The 21,810-nt window shown below is 42.9% G+C and overlaps 1 protein-coding gene across 6 annotated transcripts in view; it reads right to left on the bottom strand.

Moving 5' to 3' along the window:
* Positions 1-21,810, bottom strand: part of SIPA1L1 (signal induced proliferation associated 1 like 1) — a 402,079-nt gene that overhangs the window by 161,203 nt on the left and 219,066 nt on the right. The window lies entirely within an intron of this gene.

Below are 21,810 nucleotides of genomic sequence, written 5' to 3' on the forward strand. Positions count from 1 at the left end.
GTGTCTGTGTATCACATACACGCATGCAGATGAAAGTGATGTGCATTTAAAATGAACGTGCAACTCATAGGTGACTGGTGGCGGGGGCACACGCCTCCCCTGACAGGGTAATTGTCACTGCCACCAACATCTGCAGATGCTCGCCAGCTCCATCCCCACAGTCACCGGCAGCATTTGCAGTTACTTGCCAGCCCCATTGCCGCTGCCAACGCTGGCAGTGGCATCTGTGGGTACTTGCCAGCCCCATCCCCACCTCCGACGCCAGCTTCTGTGGGTTCCCCCACAGACTCAGGAGGCACCAGTCGCCCATGGTGCACCTTATACAGCTTGGGATATTAGTTATCATACAGGGTATGTTTTCTACCGTAAACTGTTCAATTATTCATTGTGTGCTGGGTTTTAATCTCCTAAACCTACGTGCAGGCCTTAGGCATAGGTCTGAGCATTCTATAAAGGAGATAAGTCAAGCAGCAAAAAGCACTGGAATGACTTGGCCTTTCTTTCCCCCTTCTCAGCTCATTAAAAGCAGATGGCCAGTTAAGGAGCTAAGACAACTGGCCATCACTACTAGATTAAAATTGTTTTGCATCTGCCACATTGCAGAATAGCCTGACCTGAGAGACAACTGGCTACAGCCATTAGCAGCGAGAGAGTCCCTGACATTGCTGAAAGTAGATGCATGCTTAGATAAAAAAAGTTCTTTCAAAGAAACATTTATCCGCCCCCATTCCTGACTGACTAGCATGGCTTTGAGGTGCACCAAACAGCAGCTTTGAATTAGGATGTGGTTGACCACCTGCCCTTATGACTTCTCCCACTGACCTCAGAAGATCAGGGAGAGCTAGGGAAAAGCTGGGCTGGAAAGTGTCTGCCCACAGCAGAGCACACTGCTCAGAGCACATAGGTGGTCAGTACAGGAATTGACTGGAGAGCAGTGGGCCAGGGGAGTGCAGCAGCATGAATCCCCAAAGGAGCAGCCACACAGCTGTTTGTCTGAAGGATGCTGGGGCTAGAGCTGGGGCAGGTACCAGGTTAGGGGGAGAAGAAATGGTAAGGCAGGACTCGGCATTGTCCCTGAAATTATCTTGTAGCACCCCAGTTGAGCATCACTGCTCTAGTGCAAATGTATTTACTTCAGTAGTTCCTCCTGATAGCATTAGTGTGTCTGAAATGAAACATCACCCATATTCATATATTGCTCTTAAATATGGTACTTTCAGAGCAAGATTTCACAGTGCTAGAAAATGTAGAATGGCCGGTGCTGTGACAGTTTTCCTGGAAGTAATGCACTTGTACATGTCAGCATTTTTACTATATAAGCAAGCTGCACGGTGCATTTTTTCCTTTCTCCTATAAAAAGTCCTTAAGGCTGGAAATCAGCTTCAGATTTGGTTTCATTTTTTCTAACTGATTGATATCAGATGCGGATTATGGGCCTAAATTTGAAACCAGTCCTTGGAATGTTTTGTAGACTCCACATCCTTGGGAACATCCTTTTACTTTTGTCTTCAAATCAGACATCTCAGCTAGTGAGCAGGAAAATTATACACTGATCCAGAGGGCAGAAGAGCCTTAGGATTTGCTAAATACAGTGAGTTTACTGGTGCTGTCCTTTTGGAGCTTCAGTGAAGTTGACAGCTGGTTGTACTTTAAAGAAGCCTTACTGAGAGTGCAGGAACAAATCATCCCAATGCTCAGGAAAACTAGCAAGTATGGCAGAAGACTAGCTTGCCTTAGCAGGAAACTCTTTAGTAAACTAAATCACAAAAAGGAAGCTTATAGGTGGAAACTTGGACAAATGATTAGGGAAGAATATAAGAGCATTGTTCAGGCATGCAGGGATGAAGTCAGGAAAGCCAAAGGGCAATTGGAGTTGCAGCTAGCAAGGGACATAAAGGGTAACAAGATGGGTTTCTACATGTATGTTGGTAGCAAGAGGAGGATCAGGGAAAGTGTGGGTCCCTTACTGAATGAGGGAGGCAACCTTGTGACAGAGGATACAGAAAAGTGCTCAATGCCTTTTTTGCCTCAGTCTTTACAGGCAAGGTCAGCTCCCAGACTACTGCACTGGACAGCACAATTTGAAGAGGAGGTGAGCAGCCCTCAGTGGTGAAAGAACAGGTTAGGGACCACTTAGAAAAGGTGGACATGTACAAGTCTATAGGGCAGGATGGGATGCACCCAAGGGTGCTGAGGCCTGATGCGATTGCAGAGCCATTGGCCATCAAGAGAGGTCCTGGATGATTGGAAAAGGGCAAACATAGTGCCTATATTTAAGAAAGGGAAAAGGAGGATCCAGGGAAGTGTTGACAGTGCAGGGGCACAACTCTGTGCTGCCACCACCAGCACTGCTGTTGGGCGCTGGCTCTGATTGGGCTGCAGCCCTGCGCCCAATGCAGAAATCGCACCACCGCTGCTGCCAGGCCCTGGCTTCAGCTGGGCTGCAGCCCCGCACACCATGCCCCACTGTCAGCAAAGAAATCTGGGAGGGCATATGCCCCCCTGACATCACCAATGCAAGTCACATCTTCCTATTCACATATTCTCCAACCTTTAAGTGAAAAAGTTTTTTCAAGTTTTCCCCATAAATTACAGTATGATTCCATGAATATACTAGAAATTCTAGCATTTGCATAGGATACTTGCATTAAGCCAAATTTCTCTTAAATCATGTAAGCTGCTGCTCTTCTATTCACTGTTTTACCAGTTTCTTACTTTGCATGCATAGGTAAAATGAACTCAGAGTCAAATATTATCCCCTCAAATGTTTGGGTCACTGGAAAGGTGCCTTGCACACAAGTCAAGTACCTGTGAGCTAACTATGTCTAATGTGAACAACTACTGACAATAACCACAAATGAAAACAAAATTAAAAGATGTAGGTTCCCAGACCAAGCTACCTTTCTAGTCTTCTAGCGTCACACAGTAAAATCAGTCCTATGTACTTACTAGGAATGTGCAAAACAGGCCATTATTCAATTCAGATTCAGCCTGAATAAGGGACAGTGATTTCATTCATCGATTCGGATCATTGCCCCAGTTTGAGTCGGCTGAATCTGAAGATTCGAATCCAATTTGGAGAATCAGCAATTCAGCCATAAACACAGCTTTAAATGTTTTTTTCTACATACCTCGAGGTACCAGGTGTGGGTCATGAATGCTGAGATGGTGGGGCAGATGAAGCGTCCCACAGAAGTGCAGGGGACCCCTCACGTGCTTGGCAGCAGACCCAGAAGTGGATCAGAAGTACTTCTGGTCCACTTCTGGGTCCACTGCCGACCATTCGTCCGACTTCCTGCCACCCCCCTCTGGCTCAGCAATCAGCTGCGGGAAGTGGGGGGCCTGGGTGGCCCCCCAGACCCAGGAGGCACTAGTTGCCAAGCTGGGGGTGCACGGGAGGGCTCTCCGTGTGCTCGCCGGAGGACCCAGAAGTGGACCGGAAGTGCTTCTTGTCCACTTCCGGGTCGGCTGCCAAGTGCACTGGGGATCCCCTTGTGCTCCTGTGGGATGCTCCATTCACCCCACCATGTCAGCATTCACAAGCCGCCTGGTACCTTGAGGTATGTAGAAAAAAACATTTAAAGCTGTGTCTATGCCCAAATTGTTGAATCTTTCCGAATCTCTCCGAATCGATAAGGGCTCCGATTCAATTCAGAGAGATTAAAGGGTCTCCTAGTTCAATTCGGAGATTCAGCCGCTGAATAGGGCTGAATCTCCACTGAACTGAATCAGCGACCAAAACTTCACACTTCATTACTTACCAAACTCACAAAATACTACTTGGTATATTTTGCTATGGGTTTGTTGTGGCTCAATCACTGTATCATACCACTGACAGGTCCTTTTCCTGCCCACAAATTTGTTTCCAAAATAACTTCATTACCAATGCAAAGGTAAGACTGAGCAGGTAATTCCTTTAGCAGGAGTTGTATCCGTGTTCCACAGCCTATTTTATTAATAGGTAGAAGTCATTTACTTATGATGACTATGAAGTGTTCTATCTGAGAAAGTTCAGAGTTGAGTGAAGGACCTTACTTAATTTGGCAAATTATAAACCAAACGGATAGCTAACATTTTCATTTGCCTATAATTTTCAAAACTTTAATCATGCAAGCAAACATTTTCCATGCCAGGTGTATACCTCAAGGTTAACTTATTTTTAGAGTTTCAGCAAAAAAAGACCTAGACCATTTCTGATAACATTGTTAGAAAAAAACACATTGTTTTGCCAATATTACATTTTTACAATGCTTTCATAAAGTTGTTATCTCTGTACTCTGGAACAAAGAATTGAAGTTTGGCAAAAGATCCACAATGGCCTTTTTTTCCCAGAATCATGAAAATTCCTCCAAATCTGGCCACATTAAAATTCTCTATAAATTACTTTTTAAATATTGGGAGCCTCTAGATGTTCTAGTAAAGGTGTGATAAAATTTGATGCATGATCCACATAATTGCATGTCCTGCCATGCCACACATGCATGGCAGGAGGTGCAGTTGGGGTCCAGCATGAGATCCAATCATGTAGCAGTGTAGCAATAAAGATTTTCTTGGCTGGTACTGATAGCAGACAATTAACCAACCATATCAGCTGATATGATAACTGATATTTAGTAATAGCACAAGGCATTTTAAACTACTGACATAAGTAAACCTTATTTTTTTGTTTGTTTTGCATTTCATACACACACACACACGTGCGCGCGCGTGCATACACATCCTGCCTGTTCTGGCCCTCGATGAGGAAGGCGGTGACCACCTTATTCCAACACACGTACATGCAGCCCCACTCCCCACACAGCCTGTGCTGCCATCCTAGGCAGTTGGGGCAGAGCCTTGTATGGACAGTGGTGCCAGGCATGTTTGGAGCCCTAGAGCACACCACTGCTTCAGCACCATTGGGCCCCATGCAGTCGAGCTCCTGTGGCTAGCAGGGAGGAGCCACTTTTGCAAAAGTGCCCAGGGCCTGACAGAGCAGAATCTTCCTCACATAGTGCCTTACCCCGCCTGCACACACCCCAATGTCTTCACAGGAGCCTTGACACTCAGGCTCCTGCTGTGCATGCCCCATTGCCATGTCAGTGGCAGCAGCAACAGTGGCAGGAGCCAGCAACAGTCTCTGTGTGGCTAAGTGCAGTGCCACGTGACCACTCTCCAGTGCTCCCTCCCACTGCTCACCAGGACCTCTAGTCTGCTGTATGCTCGGGCTGGCAGCAGGGTACAGGGACCAGACTACGCTTGCCAGGGTGCTCCGGACATGCAACCAAAAAAAACCCAATAGGCAATGACATCGTTTCTGCTTTAATCGGTGCCATCTCACAGCCAACTGATATACCATGCCTTACTGCAAGCAGCAAGCTCCCCTGACCAGAAGCCTCATCAGCTGATGGGACCTGCAGCTGCAGCAACACCCAAGCTCTGTAATACCTCAGTGCATAGTATTGGACCAGTATGCAGCCACAGCTTCGAGCCCTGTCAGCTGCAGGACTCATAGCCATGGCAGCACATGGCATGATAAAAAAGCCACAAAGCTATTATAGAGGGAGGGGCAGAAGTACATTCTCCTGGACAACAACAGGCTAAGGGACTTCTTAGCATTATCATTCGGTGTGCAAACTCAAGCCTTATTTACTGAACCACTTCCAAAACCAGAACTAAACACAGAATTACTGATTTCCTCAACAGATCATCAGAAATAGATTATACCCATTTTAAGAATAGAAAATTAAAATAGAGAGAGTTAGGTCAGAACAGTCCACGCATCTTGAGGTGCTATTTTGAGACAGCTCAGGCTTCGTTTTGCAAAGTACTTGACCAGATCTTCTGCATGTTGGGTCACAGGTACGATACTGAGACACTCACCAGAAAATAAAGAACACACAATAGACACTTGTGAAAGGTCTGGTTTCAGCAATTTACCTAGTATTGCATGGGGATTCTGTGGCAGACCCAGGGGAAATCCAATTCTAAAGGGCAGTATTTAACTGCCTTGAGCTTGGGCCCATTATTTCTAAATAAGCATCTCATAATACTTTTAAAACATCCAGCAACCCTCAAGCCAACACCCTGATTCTAGACTATTTGGTTTATTATAATGATGGGAAATCTAAAGTAAACAGAGCTTATATGACAAAACCAATCATCAAGTTTATGATACAGCATGAGGCAGAGCCCTGAACTTCAACTATTACATTATGCTGCCTTCAAGGGAAACAAAAATACAATGTTTTCACAAAAAAGTCTTCATGAATATTTATCAGTACAGCTGAAATATCCATTTGTGCCAAAGTAAGTATGCTATGTGCTTTTTGTAATTTATCTTGTTGATACATGGTTATAAAACAATGATAGTGAACTGGAAGAGAAGAATGTATCTGGAAAGCTGACTGCCCAGCTGTCTAAAAATACAGAAAAATGGAATGAACAAAATGTTGATATATATTACACATACATAAGCACAGCTAGCAGGTTAGAAATAACCTCCAATTACTCTATACATCATGAGAATCACACTGCTAGCTCCCTGACTGTAGTATCATTACTGCTGGATTACTGAAGCAAGGTGAAATGGTATAGATGACAAACTCCAAATACCAAAGCTTGTAAACTTTTTATTCCAATGGGGGAAATACAGTTTGACTGCAGTGCTAGGCACCACCTCCCTTTAGGTTTGAAAAATTATTTGCAATCAGCACTAATATTAGTCCTATCAGCACTAATTATTTCTTAATAAAGTAGCATGTTCCTAGTTTAGCTCAACCAGCTCAGCTAGTTCACCAGTGTACTTTTTCACTCCTGTCCAACAAAGTTCCCTCTATGTCTCACACGAAAGCCATGCATAGCTGAACTTCTGCTTCCTGACCTACAGAGTATCCACTGATAAGAAACTGGCTCATGAAACAGCACATGTTGGCTTCTGAGAAGATTTAAGCAAGTGGCAGGAAAAAAAAATAAAGAATGAACAAAAGAGAAAGACAGACCTAGTATAAACTGAAAACCTGCAGGACACCTGCCTTGACAAAAAATCAGGGACAACTTTGCTGTTGAAACATTTTAGTTTTACATGTTTAACCTGTATGTCAAAAAGCAATTTAGCAGAAAACAGGAACCACAGAAGAATGGCATCGGCAACAAAAGCTCAGAATAATAGGTTAAAGACTAAGAAAATATGCATTCATTGCAATTAATTTCACAAGTTTGTGGATTTTACTCAAACTATCAAAATATACCAGTTTTGTCAGAGCTGAACAAAAAAATTAATTTAATACATTTCATAAATGTATTTATTTTATTGGATAAAAATGATCTTTTTACCTAGTTTTATAATGAAGCCAATCCCAAAAAATAGTTATTTAACTTAATCAATGAAGCAATCATAGCACATCCAATTGTTTATAATCTCAACCTTATTACAATAAAAACAGGTTGTTCTTTTTCAATAACACAAGTGCAGTGAGCATGTTATGGCTTCTTTCCACACCCAGTCAAAATGCACTTGTTTAACATACAGTTACATAACACCAGAGTACTGCAGATCCTGCCTTCAGCTCAAAGTTCAAACTTTTCATTAGCTACACTAAAATTTCACATTATATTACATCTTGCCTAGTCACAATGAAAGCAAATTAAGTATTCCAAATTTGAAAAGTTGGTTTAGGGCTAAGAACATAGAATTTCCATATTCTTTCTACAGTTATACCGGTTGGGACTGCCATATTAGAGTTTCCTCCTGCTTCCAAATTCAGGCAGCTTTGTTGGGTGCCAATCCATTGGCTAATGTGCTCTCATGCTTCCCTTAATCAGAGCAGAATCCAGACATATACTGCACCTGGCTGGGGTTTCCAAGCACACTTTGCCTGCACCTGCTGGTGAGACTCATGGAGGACCACCAACTATGCAGATCCCGGAACGAATGCAATGTCTCTCATAGTTTAAGCACATCCTCTCCCTGAACTCCAACTAGGCAGGCATGACACACAAACTTTGCATATGTATCTAAAACAAATGACCAAGTGGACAACATGGGAAATGCACATAATTATGTAAAATAATAAACCCTGCATGCCTTCCTGCCCCAGTTCCTCCTTTCTCTGAAGCACTAGGGGTCAAAGTTCTCAGGATTGTCCAAGATCATAGAATCATAGAGAATTAGGGCTGGAAGGGACCTCCAGAGGTCATCTAGCACATCCCCCTGCCTGAGGCAGGATCTTCTCTATTTAAACCATCCTATACAATCCATAATCTAAACTCAACATAAGACTACTGTCAACCTTGACACAACACAGACCTTGCACCCTAACCTGCCACAGGTAAAACAAGAGAACCACAGCAGCCAATGCCCTGCTTCAATGAAATGCTGTCAATATATGCTGAAGAGGGGCCACACCACCTGCTACAGAGGAAGGCAAAAACCCCTACAGTCTGTACCTATCTGACCATAGGGTAAAATTCCTTCCCAACTCAGAATATGGCAATAGATTTTACCTCGAGCTGAGGAGCAAGACTTTCTAGTGAGGAACCTCCAGCTTTGGTCCCAGTAGGAGCACTGGCACACCCCAGTCAAAAGTCCCCAGCCTTGATTGCAGACAACACCCAATGCCTCTGAGGGAGGCTTAAAATCACCCTCACACATGTAGCAGAAGGAGGGGCAGGGAAAACCAGCAAAGCTCAGAAGTACGGGAAATACCCATAAGTAGAACATAGGCAGAACTATGCCTAGAACATCCCTGACCAGTGGTTGTCCAACCTCTTAGCATCATAGAAAATTAGGGTTGGAACAGACCTCAGGTCATCTAGTCCAATCCCCTCCTCACAGCAGGACCATTCCCAACTAGATCATCCCAGTCAAAGCTTTGTCTAGCTGGGTCTTGAAAACCTCCAAGGATGGAGATTCCACCACCTCTCTGGGGTAACCTGTTCCAGTGTTTTAATACATCTTCACCTTAAATTCAGAAACGTGTTTGAGCAATAGATTGTCTGGAGCTAGGAAATAAATAAAAGGGAGTGATGTTACCTGAAACCATAAGAGCCACACAGGAAGTGTAGAGGCAGTCAGTAGAATACAGAAGTATGCCTTCCTAGTTAGAAGTTGTTATTTAACTGTGAGATCAGCCACAATAAAGGACTGTTAGCTCCAGCTGACATGAAAGAGAGAAAAAGGCGGGGAGAATGAGACTCCATGAGCAGAAGAAATGAGCTGCAGCAATAGATAACTGGCTCATTAGCTGCAATAAAGCATAATTATTAACAAGTCCAAGTCAGAATGGCAGGAGGTTTCAAGTGGAGTCCCACAGAGGTCTGTCTTGGGCCCGGTGTTGTTCAATGTGTTTATTAATGATTTGGATGCTGGCATAGAAAGTGTCCTGGGCAGGTATGCAGATTACAATCTGTCACGATTCTTCTGAATTGCACTCACATCCTCCAATGTGTTAACAATCCTGTCCAGTTTCATGTCAAGCTGAGCTAGAGCTAACCAGATGAAATTCAATGCAGACAAATGCAAAGTGCTACACCTTGGAAAGAATCATTAAAAACACAAATATAAAATGAACTGGTACCTGCCTGAGCAGAAGCACTATGGAAAAGGACTTGGGAATCTTGGTAGATCACAGACTCATTATGAATCAGCAGTGTTATGCAGCTGCACAAAAGGCAAATGTAATCTTGGGATGCATCAATAGAAGCATTAGGTCCAAGATAGAGGAGGTGATGGTACCTTTCTACTCAACACTGGTTAGGCCTCCTCTGGAGAACTGTGTGTAGTTCTGGACTCGTTTTAAAAAGGACATGGAGATGCTAGAGAGAGCCCATAGGTGGTCAAAAAGATGATAAAGGGCTTGGAAGGCAAGTCATATGAGGAAAGGCTGGAGGAGCTTATCATTTTCAGCTTGCAGAAAAGGCACTTAAGAGAGGACAGTCTGCATGACAGCAGTCTTCAAATACTTGGGGGGTTGCCATGAAGGGTTGCCATAAAGAATAGGGAAAAACCAAATTCTCTATCTTGTTACTGAGAGAAGGATGCAGACTAATGGCTTGAAGTTGCAGCAAAGAAAGTTTAGAGTAGATATATAGGAAAACCTTAGAATAATGAGTCTGGAATAGACTGCCTAGGGAAGTTGTTTACTGCCTATCACTGAAGGTGTTCAAAAATAAAAGGCTGTTCTGGTGGCGCAGGTGCTAAGGTACACAACTGATAGCCTAGAGATTGTGAGTTTGAGGTCCTGTGCTGCCTTTCTTTTTTATAACTTGCCTTTAGTAAGGATTCGGATACAGTCTCCCACAGCATTCTTGCAAGCAAGCTAAGGAAGTACGAAGTACAGGTTGGATGAATGGACTGTTAGGTGGATAGAAAACTGGCTGGGTCATCAGGCTCAATCAATAGTTTGATGTCTAGTTGGCAGTCAGTCTCAAGTGGAGTGCCTCAGGGGTCGGTCCTGGGGCCAGTTTTGTTCAATATCTTCATCAACAATCCAGAAGATGGGATGGTGTGCACTCTCAACAAGTTTGCAGATGACACCAAGTTGCAAGGAGTAGTAGATAAGATGGAGGGTAGGACTAGGATTCAGAGAGATTATGACAAATTGGACGATTGGACCAAAAGGAATCTCGTGAGGTTCAATAAGGAGTAGTGCAAAGTCCTGCACTTAGGACAGAACAATCCCAGTACAGACTGGGGACTGACTGGCTAAGCAGTAGCTCTACAGAAAAGGACCTGGGGGTTACAGTGGACAATAGATTTAATCATCTTAATACTGCTTCTGGTCTGGTAGAGACCCATGTGAGCAAATGGCTAATTACACATCCACTGAGGCAGGCAGTCCATGATACAACTCAGAGATGCTCAACCTTCAGCGTAGGGAGTCAGATCCAGTCCATGGGCCTCAGCATAAGTTTGAAAGTTTGGCGGCGACGGAGTGATGGCAGTTAATTACTGCCCCCCTGTTGTCACATTTCTAGACATGGGGGGAGCCCTGAGGGTGAGAGAGTGTGGCCCGGCATGGTAGATTGAATGTGTGGGGTAAATTAAAGCAGTGTAAGGCTAAGTGGGACAGCATGCATCTGAGCAGGGTGAGGCTGAGCAGAGTTGAGGGGGGAGGTGCCAGGCTCAATCCAGCCCACAGAGCAGCACCATATCATTTTACCAGCCCACAACCAAAAGAATGAGCACCATTGATATAACTTATTCACAGCATTATAACTTTAACCAAAATTAATGAGTGATACATAGAAAAAATGATAAATCATCATATTATCAAATATAATATTCCTTCATTTTATATTAAATCCTTCAACGTTTTATTTTACCAATATATTTTCTGGACAGAATGCTTCCAAGTACACTTTGCTTAGCTGTATTTCAAAGAATAAGTAGGAAAAAATTGACTTCCCAGGCACAGCAGTCAAATCACTTCACCTGTAATAAACATCTCTGTTTTTCTTTACCTCTCCTTTTTTAATAGAACACTGCTGATTTGACTTTCGTTAGTCACAAATCAATAAAGCAATAGATTTCAAACATAAAATCAGACAGGTAACAGTGGAATGGTACTGTGTAATGAAGAACAGCTTCTTTGACGAAAGGTAGCATGAATTCCATTTCTGAGCCACTACAGGCCAAGCACATTGCATCCAATAAGGGTTTCTTGAATTCCCTCCTCACTCCACCCCACCCAAAGTTCCCTGATTGTCAGATTCCCAACCTCCTCTACTTCATGGACTTCCTGCAACTCACCACAAACTCCCTTCCCACGCTAGGGGCCATGTATAACCCATGTTTTCTTTTCCCATATTACAGACAGAGAAATGCCACTGAGTTGAACATTAAGCCTAGGGACAGACATTAAAAAAGTCTGAGCCTGAATTCATTCAATCTTTGCACATTAGTCTAACCTGGCTAGATTGAGCCAGCATGCAAGTGCATAGACATTCCCATTGGACTGAGAAAATGCAGGCACATGCCTTCAGTGGCTCAGGCTAGAAGCCAGGGGGGCACTAGAGCAACTCTCCCTTCCCTTCCACACTGCTGAGCTGAGCGGGGTTCATAGATTCATAGATGTTAGGGTCAGAAGGGACCTCAATAGATCATCAAATCCGACCCCCTGCATAGGCAGGAAAGAGTGCTGGGCCCCCCGCTAGATGCATATCCAACCTCCTCTTGAAGACCCCCAGGGTAGGGGAGAGCACCACCTCCCTTGGGAGCCCATTCCAGACCTTGGCCACTCTAACTGTGAAGAAGTTCTTCCTAATGTCCAGTCTAAATCTGCTCTCTGCTAGCTTGTGGCCATTATTTCTTGTGTTGTGGCCAGGCCCCGGCAGGACGCTCTGATTAGGAAGGGGGTCAGTCCCCGCTGACCTCCTTGCTGCTCCTGACCAGCGAGGGAGCCAGCACAGAGTTGATAATGCCGCATTTAGCAACCCATCGGGAAAACAAAAGCCTCTCAAATTAGTTCAAGCTCTTCTTAAACAACTTTTTCCAAGGAAGGAATGGAGGGACATTACCAGCTGAACTGTTGATTATCTCCAAAAAGCCCTAAGCACACACTGTCCTGTCTGCCTTACACAGACACCTCTCAGCATTAGCTAGCATAGCACATGCTGGCTACGGTCCATGCTGTGGGAGAGGGGAGGGGGAGAATCCCTGCTTGAGCAGGGAGTGGGGGCAGGGGGAAGCCAGGCAGAGGGGCAGGGCCCACCTTACTCTGCTCCACAGAACCCTGCCCAGGGCTGCAATGCATCTGGGATGCTGGGGGATTCTGGTTTAAGTTAAACCACGAAGGGCTCTGGGACAGACATTGCATAAATGAGTTTGAGTCAAATCAGTCAAGTCTGATACTACATTCAACCAGGTTTATCTCAGACTGGGTTCAGCCATTTTCAAACTGGTTTATGTAAACTGAACATGTGTTCTGTTACAGGTTTAAACCAATTTCTGATCACTTAAACCGGTTTATGTGTAATGTTTGCCCCTAGCCCCAAACTCACTTCACTTGAACACTCAAAATATTTATTTTTAAAGTTACTTTCCTTGCTATAACTAGATTTTTACATTTCTAAACATCCAGAGCTACATTCTAAACGCATTTCTAAATGAGTACAGCATTGAACATACCTACTTCTCTGATGGTTTTAAAACAGAAACCAGGCCATCAGCCTAGGTGGTGTACCATCCTCACACATTCAAACTTCAGGAGTGTTGCACATACAAATGAATCGGAAATATTATCACTACCATGAAAACAAATTAAGTTTCTTTTAAAAAATCAGCATTTTGAAGGTAAACCCAATAGAAAAATAACATTTTAGCTTTCATCACTACTGAAAAAAAATTCACACAGGAGAAAACAGACTATGGATCACCTTTGGAAAGCAGCCTGCTGAATTTCAACTTCTAGCTTGTAAAGCAATATGAAAGCCAACAGATCCTAAGCTATGCTCCCTGGTGACTTTCAAATATAGTGCTGACCTATGCTCTGGGTACAGACTTTTATAGTACCCATAGAATTCCTTGCGTTTGGAAGCAGGTAGCAGAAAACCTTTAGTCCCATAAGCCTCAGCCAAAAAAAATCTAAAAAATTCTAATTTAAAGAATTAAACGCTGTTTAAAACAGTGCTTAAAAATGAATGAGAGAGAAAAATGGACTACCATGCCTTTGCTTCTAAGATTACAGAAGAAATGCTGGCAATCCTGAGTTTGATTCGAGTAAAAACAAAAGAAGTTGTTAAAAAATAAAATTAAAAGAAACAAACATAATTAAAGGAAGGTTCACTGCATGAAGCATTTTTCATTCAAGTACCGATCCTAGAAGAGTGAAACAAATGTACACAATCCATCACTGAATCTTATGCAAAGAAAGTAACTCCTCCTCACCATCTTTTTCTCTTTTATTTACTCATCAATATGTCCTTTAAAATTCACATATTCCCTGTGACTGTGATAGGAAATACATATTCAGAGTACAGGTGGCACTCTGTTCTAATGGCAGGATCATTTTCATAACATTTCCAACTTAGCTAATTTGCAAAAGTTTCAATTATTGATCTTTATTTGCTTGTCAATGGTACCTTACCATTGACAGGTCCCTACAAAACATATGGCTAATATTCAACCATGGTGGGTTTCTGACTTAAATCTAGAGCAGGAGTAGTCAACTTGTGGGACATGTGCCACAAGTGGCATAGGCAGCTTCTTTGCATGGCACATGGCAGATTGGGGAGGGGCAGGCAGCACAGTGGTAGGTATGGCAGGAAGCAGAAAGCAGAGCAGCAGATCAGGAAGACGGCACAGGGCAGGGGCAGAAAGCAGATCAGCCGGAAGCACCAGGGCAGAGGACAGGATGCAGAGTCAGGGGCATGGGAATGGACTGGCAATTGGGGAGGGTGGGGCTTAACTGTCAAGCAGGTTGACCACCTCCAGTCTAGAGCAGTGGTGCTCAAACCTTTGGCCCTGTGGACCAGATGAGTGACACAGGGCCAAGTAGCAGGCCAAACTGAGCCCCTCAGGGCCCCAAGTGCCATCCCCTTCCAGTCCTGCAAGCTAGATCAGGTGCCCAATCCAGTGCCCAGGGCCTGGGGTTCTCCACAGGTCCAGAAATTTGGAAGTGGAGGAGTGGTGGTACCATGCCCCCATCACCAAATTTCTGGACCAGTGTGGAACCTTGCGAGCCAAAAGACAGCACTGTGGGCAGGATCTGGCCCACAGGTTGGGGGTTGAGCAACCTTAGTCTAGAGAGATGTTTTCTTGAAATAAAACCAAGTTGTCCATTTCTGTGGAAAGGTGAAATACTGTGTGAAATCTTATTCCTTAAGGTAGATATTGTACTTTATATCTCTTCTTAATTAAAAACTAGAAATGGATGAATCTTCTAAAATCAATTTAATTGTGCACACAGCACACAAACCCTTTTAAAGTACAACTGATTAAAAAAAACCCCAAAAGTCAGCATTTTTTAAAGGGGGTCTGTGGGCACACCGTCTAAACACTCCCCAGATATCAACAAAACAGGAATTTCCATAATAGAAAAGCTCTGGAACTTTGTTACAAAAGTGCATTTTTATTTAAATGCTATTTTTAGTTCTATTCAGACCTAAGAGGAGGTGGGGGGGTTGTCTTGTCAACGAAAGAAGGCAAAAATATCTTCAGTTAAAATTTGACACCTACACAGCATATATATGAATTCATGAGGCAACATAAATCCAGCAGAAAAAGCTTTTAGGCATCAAGTTCTTATGTAACAAACAAGCATGACAGCAGAGCTCCCTAGGGATAATTCAATTTGCTATTTTTGAGAAAAACACATGAAAAGTTTTTTTGCCCTTTGACAACCACATGTATTACACATCATTTCCAAAACACTCTTAACAACAATCAAAAAGGAAAAAAAACCCATAACCTCCAGGTAGATCTTAAAAACAAGCAAAGTGAAAATTCCTATATGCCTGTATTTCTTGTTAATTATACATAAATGCCCCCAACACATTTTGAGTTAAAAACTAAATAAGATGCAATAAAAATAAATGGATGAAAGGTCACGGACATAAGGGTGATCTTTGACTAATAATTTTGTTCATTTTCATATCAGTATCAAAATATTGCTATTAGGAAAATGTGTATGAACAAAAAGGTAGAGTTGGGGTGAGATTGTAGCCACTATGGTGCAGGAAAAATGAGAGAAAAGGATTTTTGTGGGTGATACCTTTTATTGGAGAGTCCAGTGACAAAGCTGATTGCCTTAATTTAACAACAATACTATCAAACACAAATTTACAAGGGACAAATTCAGCTATCAGCTTAACACACAAAAGACAGACTGCCATAACAGTTAATTGCACTGATAAACCCACCCCTGGGAGAAAACCAACTCTCTCAAAAGGCCTAGTGCTTTGCTAATTTAATAAGTGCTCTGCTTTTACTGCAAGTAAGAATTTACTTGGAACAAAAGAATTGGGCTGTTCAGTAGCATAATGTGATGGGCCCAAGAACTAGTAAGGCTACCTTATCTGTGAATACTGACTTATTTCACCACTCCCCTAAGAGTGTTAGGTCCTTGCAAGGGGGCACAAAACAAAAGTATGCAATACTAAAATCATGCAAGCACTCAGCCAAAAGTTTGTATGGGCCAGGGCTTCAACATCTAATTAATTTACATATATATACACACACCATATAAAATTATTGTACTAGATTCGCTTCTTTTGGACATTGTATTAGAAGCAGGAGGTAATGATGCATTTCAAATGATGAGAATAGAAGTGAAGCAGCAAGAGTCAGACAATCCTTCCATTCACTAGAAAGGTTTTATTGCCTGGATTCCTCAAGCAATGAACAAAACAGACCAAATCCTCTAATTATAATATACAATATTAGATACATGTTAAGTCCCACGAACTGCAAACTTTAGTTTTAGTGTGCACATCAACACGTGCAAACACTCCGGGATGGGTTTACTCTAGTAATTTACTCCAAAGTAAACCCACCCAGGCAGGCATCTACACATTCTACTCCCAAACCTGCCAGCCCTGCACCAGCCCCCTGTAGCAGCCATGGAGATCTCCAGGCACCCCCTGGGTTTTAGCCCAGGGGCTTGCAGAAAGCACAGGGCTAGGAGACAGCTGTCTCCTGGCAGGGGCTGGGACATTGCTCCCTGCCTCCAGGAGCTGCCTGTTGCTGGAGCAGGCTCTGCCACCATAACCTAGGCAGGGTCAATGTCACCCTGCTCTGACAGCAGGGAACACCCGCCCCCCTACCCGGCTTCATGATTGCAGGGCTGGGGATGGGAGATTCTTATCTCTCAGCCCCAGCTCCATGGTCAGGACTGCGGGGCCAAGGCTGGGACATAAGAATCTCCTAGCCCCAACCCCGCAATTGCAAAGCAGGAGCTGGGAGCTCCCTGCCTCCAGGGTGTGGGGACACTGCCCCTCACTCAGGCTGCAGTGGCACAGCCTGCCCCAGCAGCAGGCAGCTCCTGAGGACAGGGAGCAACCTCCTGCCCCCTGCTGCCCAGCTGACTGGAAACACATTTGCTCCTGGTTGGCCATCTACATGTGCTACTGCACAGTAAGAAATTAGGAGTAAATCTGCTACTTGTATTTACAGGTAGGAAATTTACTCGTAATTAAAGCAAATTATTGTGCAGCAAGTGTCCATATGTGTAGACTATGAAGCTTACTGCGCAGTAATTAGTTCTAATCTTGAGCAAAGCATCTTGAGTAGATGTACCCAGTCTAAAGCAAAATGAAATGCTCTCTTTCTAAATCCAATACTACAGTTGATAAAGCAACTGAGAAAGAAAGTGATTGTGTTGGCAGATACCAACAAAACTCTTTAATTAGCAGAATTAATTATACCAGTTCATAGTAAGAATCAGCCCATTACAAGTACACACACGTCATTAGAATTATTTTGCAGAGGCATATTTAATAAAGTTTCATAACACTCCAGATATTCTACCCGTCTTACCACTTCTCCCAGGACTAGTCAGTTTATTGTTCAGTTCCTTTTGGTAATAAGGACACAAATCTTGACAGACCCTTGAAAGATCCACCTACAGCTTTCCAAGCCAGTGGCTAGCATGTTCCAATATGTCACCTTGAGGGTTTCCTTGTTTTGTTTTGTTTTGTATTATGAAAAAGGTATAGTGTTCACTAAACAAAAGACACTTTTATTTTATGCAAATCTTCTCTGCAATTATTGTTGTTTCCATTAGCTACAGTCAGTAAGAAGAAATATCTACATCTGTTGCTGGTTTGTAAGCATGCAATATATTGCATAAAATGAAAATACATTTTAGATTTAGATTCCAATGCTAAACCTTCACAAGCAAATTACCTACAGTACATGTGTGGGTGTATTCCTGTTCCACTGCATCAACAGCTTTAATCAGCCTTCCATACTCTTTTGCTCTGATTACAGTTCATTATATAAAATCATGCTGGTAACAGTTCAAAAGAATCCTGCTTAACCCTTTCTGAAAGAGACAGGAATCATATGCTTTGAACATATATTTCTTGTTCTTTATGACTTCTCCCAGTGTTCCTGATCACTTGGAGCTACCAAAGTGAAAAAAACAGCTGGAAATATACAGGGCCATCAACATTAAGGCTAGGGACAGAAGTTACACATAAACCAGTTTAAGTGAATAGAAACTGGTTTAAACCTGTAACAGAACAGAAATTCAGTGCACATAAACCAGTTTCAAAATAGCCAAGACTGGTTTAAGATAAACCTTTTTGAATGTAGCATCATACTTAAATGATATGCATCAAACCAGTTTATGGAACTTGTGTCCCAGACCCCTTCCTGGTTTAAGCTAAATCGGAATCCCCCAGCATGCTTTTCAGCCCTGGGCTGGACTAAGCAGTCTGTTCCAGAGAGCAGGGCTGCCCCCCGCCCCCCTCCTCCCTAGCCAGAGCTCTGGCTAGCTGAGAAGGAGGTGGAGACTGCAGGCAGTCTGCCTGGCTTCCCCTTGCCTTCCCCCCACCCCTGGCTCACTACTCAAGCAGGGATTCCCCTTCCCTCCCCTCTCCCACAGCATGGACCAGAGCCAGCATCTGATCACAGTCATGCTACCCCCATGCTAGCTAATGCTTAGAGGTGTCTCTGTGTGTCTCCAACTGGAACAAAGGCAGACAGAACAGGGTCTGCTTAGGGCTTTTTGGAATTAATCAGGTCTGCTGATAATGTCCCTCTGTTCTTCCTTATGAATGCCTTGGAAAAAGCTGTTTAAGTAGAGCTTGAACAAATGAGAGAGAGGCTTTTGTTTTCTTGATGGACTGATAAGCTTTGTTTTCTGATAAGCTCCCTACTGGCTTGCGTCAAAGGCTGCAAGCTGACAGTGTTCAAGAGAGGACAGAGAGAGGTGTGAGAAATGATCTGGTTTGCAATGCGTAGGACCTGTGAGTGCTGTCAGTTTGCTGCACAAAGTATGAAGAAGCAGGGAGAGGGAGCCTGAAAAGCTCAGTATCAACAGATGCATACACCACACAAGCAGTCCTTCCCCCCCACCACACCCTTTGCCTCAAAATGCTAGTCATGGGCCAGAGTCTGACAACATTTCCACCCCTGTAACAGCAAGTGTGTGTGTGTGGGGGGTGGGGGGAAGGGAGGGGGATGATCCTGGAGAGGGCTGCTTCCCCCTCCTCCTCCAGGCACACCCAGGCTGGGGACTCTGCAGAGTCAGGGTGGGGGTTTAAACCCCTCCCTTATCATAGCATCCTGTTGGGGCCAGGCCACAATCCCCCCTCAGCTCAGCACTGTGGAAAGGAAGTAAGGGCTCACCATAGTGCCCCCTGGCTTCTAGCCAGAGCCACTGCAGGCATGTGCCTGCATTACCTGAATCAAAAGTGAATGTATATCCACTTGCAAATTGGTTCAATCTCTGCAGGTTAGATTAACCTCCAAAGATTTAATCAATTCAGGTTTGGGCTTTTTGAATGTCTGTCCCTAGCCTAAGACTCCAAGTTTACTCCAGCACTTAATCTTGGCCACCTGCATAAGTCTCTCCAAATATAGTTTCCGTACTGAAATCTCGGAGCTGTTTGGGAGGCCCCAACAAGAAAAAATGATACAACATTCGTTGGCTGGTGAAAAACAACAAAGCTATTTCCACATTCAAAAACATATTTCCTGTTTACAATCTGGAGAGCCTGTGGGGATTCTCAGGTGCCTTTCAATGTAAAACAGCAGTAGAAGCCAAAAATATGCCCACATCCCCTACCCCTGCCTCCCAGCCACATCTGCACTTGGCAAGGATGCAACCTTTTCTTAAGCATGTACAACTTGGTTCAAGGCTTGCATCACCTAAATTGGATTCCTACCATACTTTCTATTAGTAGGATTACATTTGAAAACTCAGAAATTTCAGCAAGTGCATAGTGTAACAAGCAATTTGCTTAATAGATTTTCTGACAGGGAATCCATTATGTCCATGCTCCATAATATGCCTTTTAAATTTCCAGATCTAACTGAAGGACTTAATTTCAGCATACAAAAACCTAAATGACTTGACTCCTGTTTATATTGCACTCAAGCCCTTCTTCCTTCTTCCTGTGACACTGCAGAAATTGAAATCAATTGATGTGTTTAAGAACTTCAATCCATAAAGAGTAACTTTTCCCTGCTGAGACAATTAGGTACTTGATTTATGTAAACGGTGAGTAATAAAATTCACCAGAAAACTACAAAAATGTCCCAGGATTAAGCTAGCGGTGTACAGTTTATTTGAACAACTTTCCTCTGCAAAGCTTTTTCAAAAAATAATTGTGGTAAGCATGATCCTGAACGGGGAGACAAGAATGTGATGGGGTGCCAATTTTTCACATGAATGTAAAAAGATAAAGGCAATGAAAACATTTGCAAACGTGTGTGAAAAATACATTCTGCCTGTGTGGATTTCAGAATTTTTTTAACGTTCTGGTGAACACTAACATTGCTGTTGCTTTGGGAAGTCACAGTGGGTCACCACCTTGGACAATGTGGGATAAAACTACTGATTTCTAACTCAGATGTCCTAAAATTGCATGAAGAGGCTTAAAAAATAAAGCAAGAACTCAACATTAATCAGGAAATTCCTTTCAATACAGACAAAAAACTAAAACACCATGACTGTACACATCAACCCCAATGCACAAAGCTAGACTTCACTTCTGCTGCTACAGAAGTGTATTTATGGTCAGTTAAATTTAGGTTGCATCCTTTACTATTTTTCCTCTAAACCTCACACATACCCTGTGTACAACATGGTACTATAGCAGCCAAGTGTCAGGTTTGGAGTGGGCTAAAGGTAACAAAAACTAGCACATTTAAAGACTAACTTTATAGACACACGTCTCAATAAATAGATGGACTGGGAGAACAGAGGAAAAGAAGGAATTAAAAAATGGTTTTAAAATTGTTTGATTAATACAGATTACTGGGATCAAAAAATGCTTCAAAAGATTATGCAACATCTTTTCAAATAATTTCTTCCTTTTCTTTCTTCCCTCTTTTAAAAAGAAAAAAAAAAGGTTTTGAAGTGGTATCACCTTGCTAGTATTTTAATCACACTTTAAACTTACTGCTCAGTGAGCAGTTAGAGAAGTTACCATAAGGTGTAACACTTGCTACCAATTTCAGAAAAGTTAGCAATCCTGAGAAACACCTGAAAAAGCTTTCTAACTTCCAAATGAGAGATGCTAAAATTCTGATGCCTCCTAAGTAATGAATCAAACATCAGAGAAGAGAGTGTACAGGTGAACTGAAACTTTTTTTTCCTTAATGCTAGGAGTAGAAAATCCTTGAACTACTGAAGTCTATAAACTGTGCTATGGATCATCAATATTTAGGTTTAGACACCTAAATCTATTCTTAGAATTCCATTTTGTGCCCCCCAAGATGCATATTTGTAGAAATTTGTGTAGGCAGCTAAGAGGATTTTTATAATGGTATTTCCATAAAACCAATGGATTAAAATGTTTAAACAGGAAATCACTTGTTTGCTCAGTTGAGAAGTCAAATTTGGAAGGTCACGTTACCTGTGGGTTAATAGCTGAGACAAGTGAACTGCAACATGATTCAGAGTTCTGGATAATTCACATTATACCCAAAAAGTTCACATGGTGCTGAAGCGTATCCAAACTTCTAGAGATTGTGACGTTTGGTTCAGATCGCTAGTACTCCTCATCTCTTTTACAGCTAGAAAATTCTATAAGAAAAGTATTCCTTTTTCCAGCCCCGGCTGGAAATCAGACATGCAAGGAGAAACAGGATGGGAAAAAAATTTTTAAACAAGTTTAAATTTTCATTTTTGTAACTGTCATTGTAGATTAACACCAAAA

This window comes from Alligator sinensis, unplaced genomic scaffold (genome assembly GCF_000455745.1).
Source record: "Alligator sinensis unplaced genomic scaffold, ASM45574v1 scaffold718_1, whole genome shotgun sequence".
In the NCBI taxonomy this organism is placed as follows: Eukaryota; Metazoa; Chordata; order Crocodylia; family Alligatoridae; genus Alligator; species Alligator sinensis.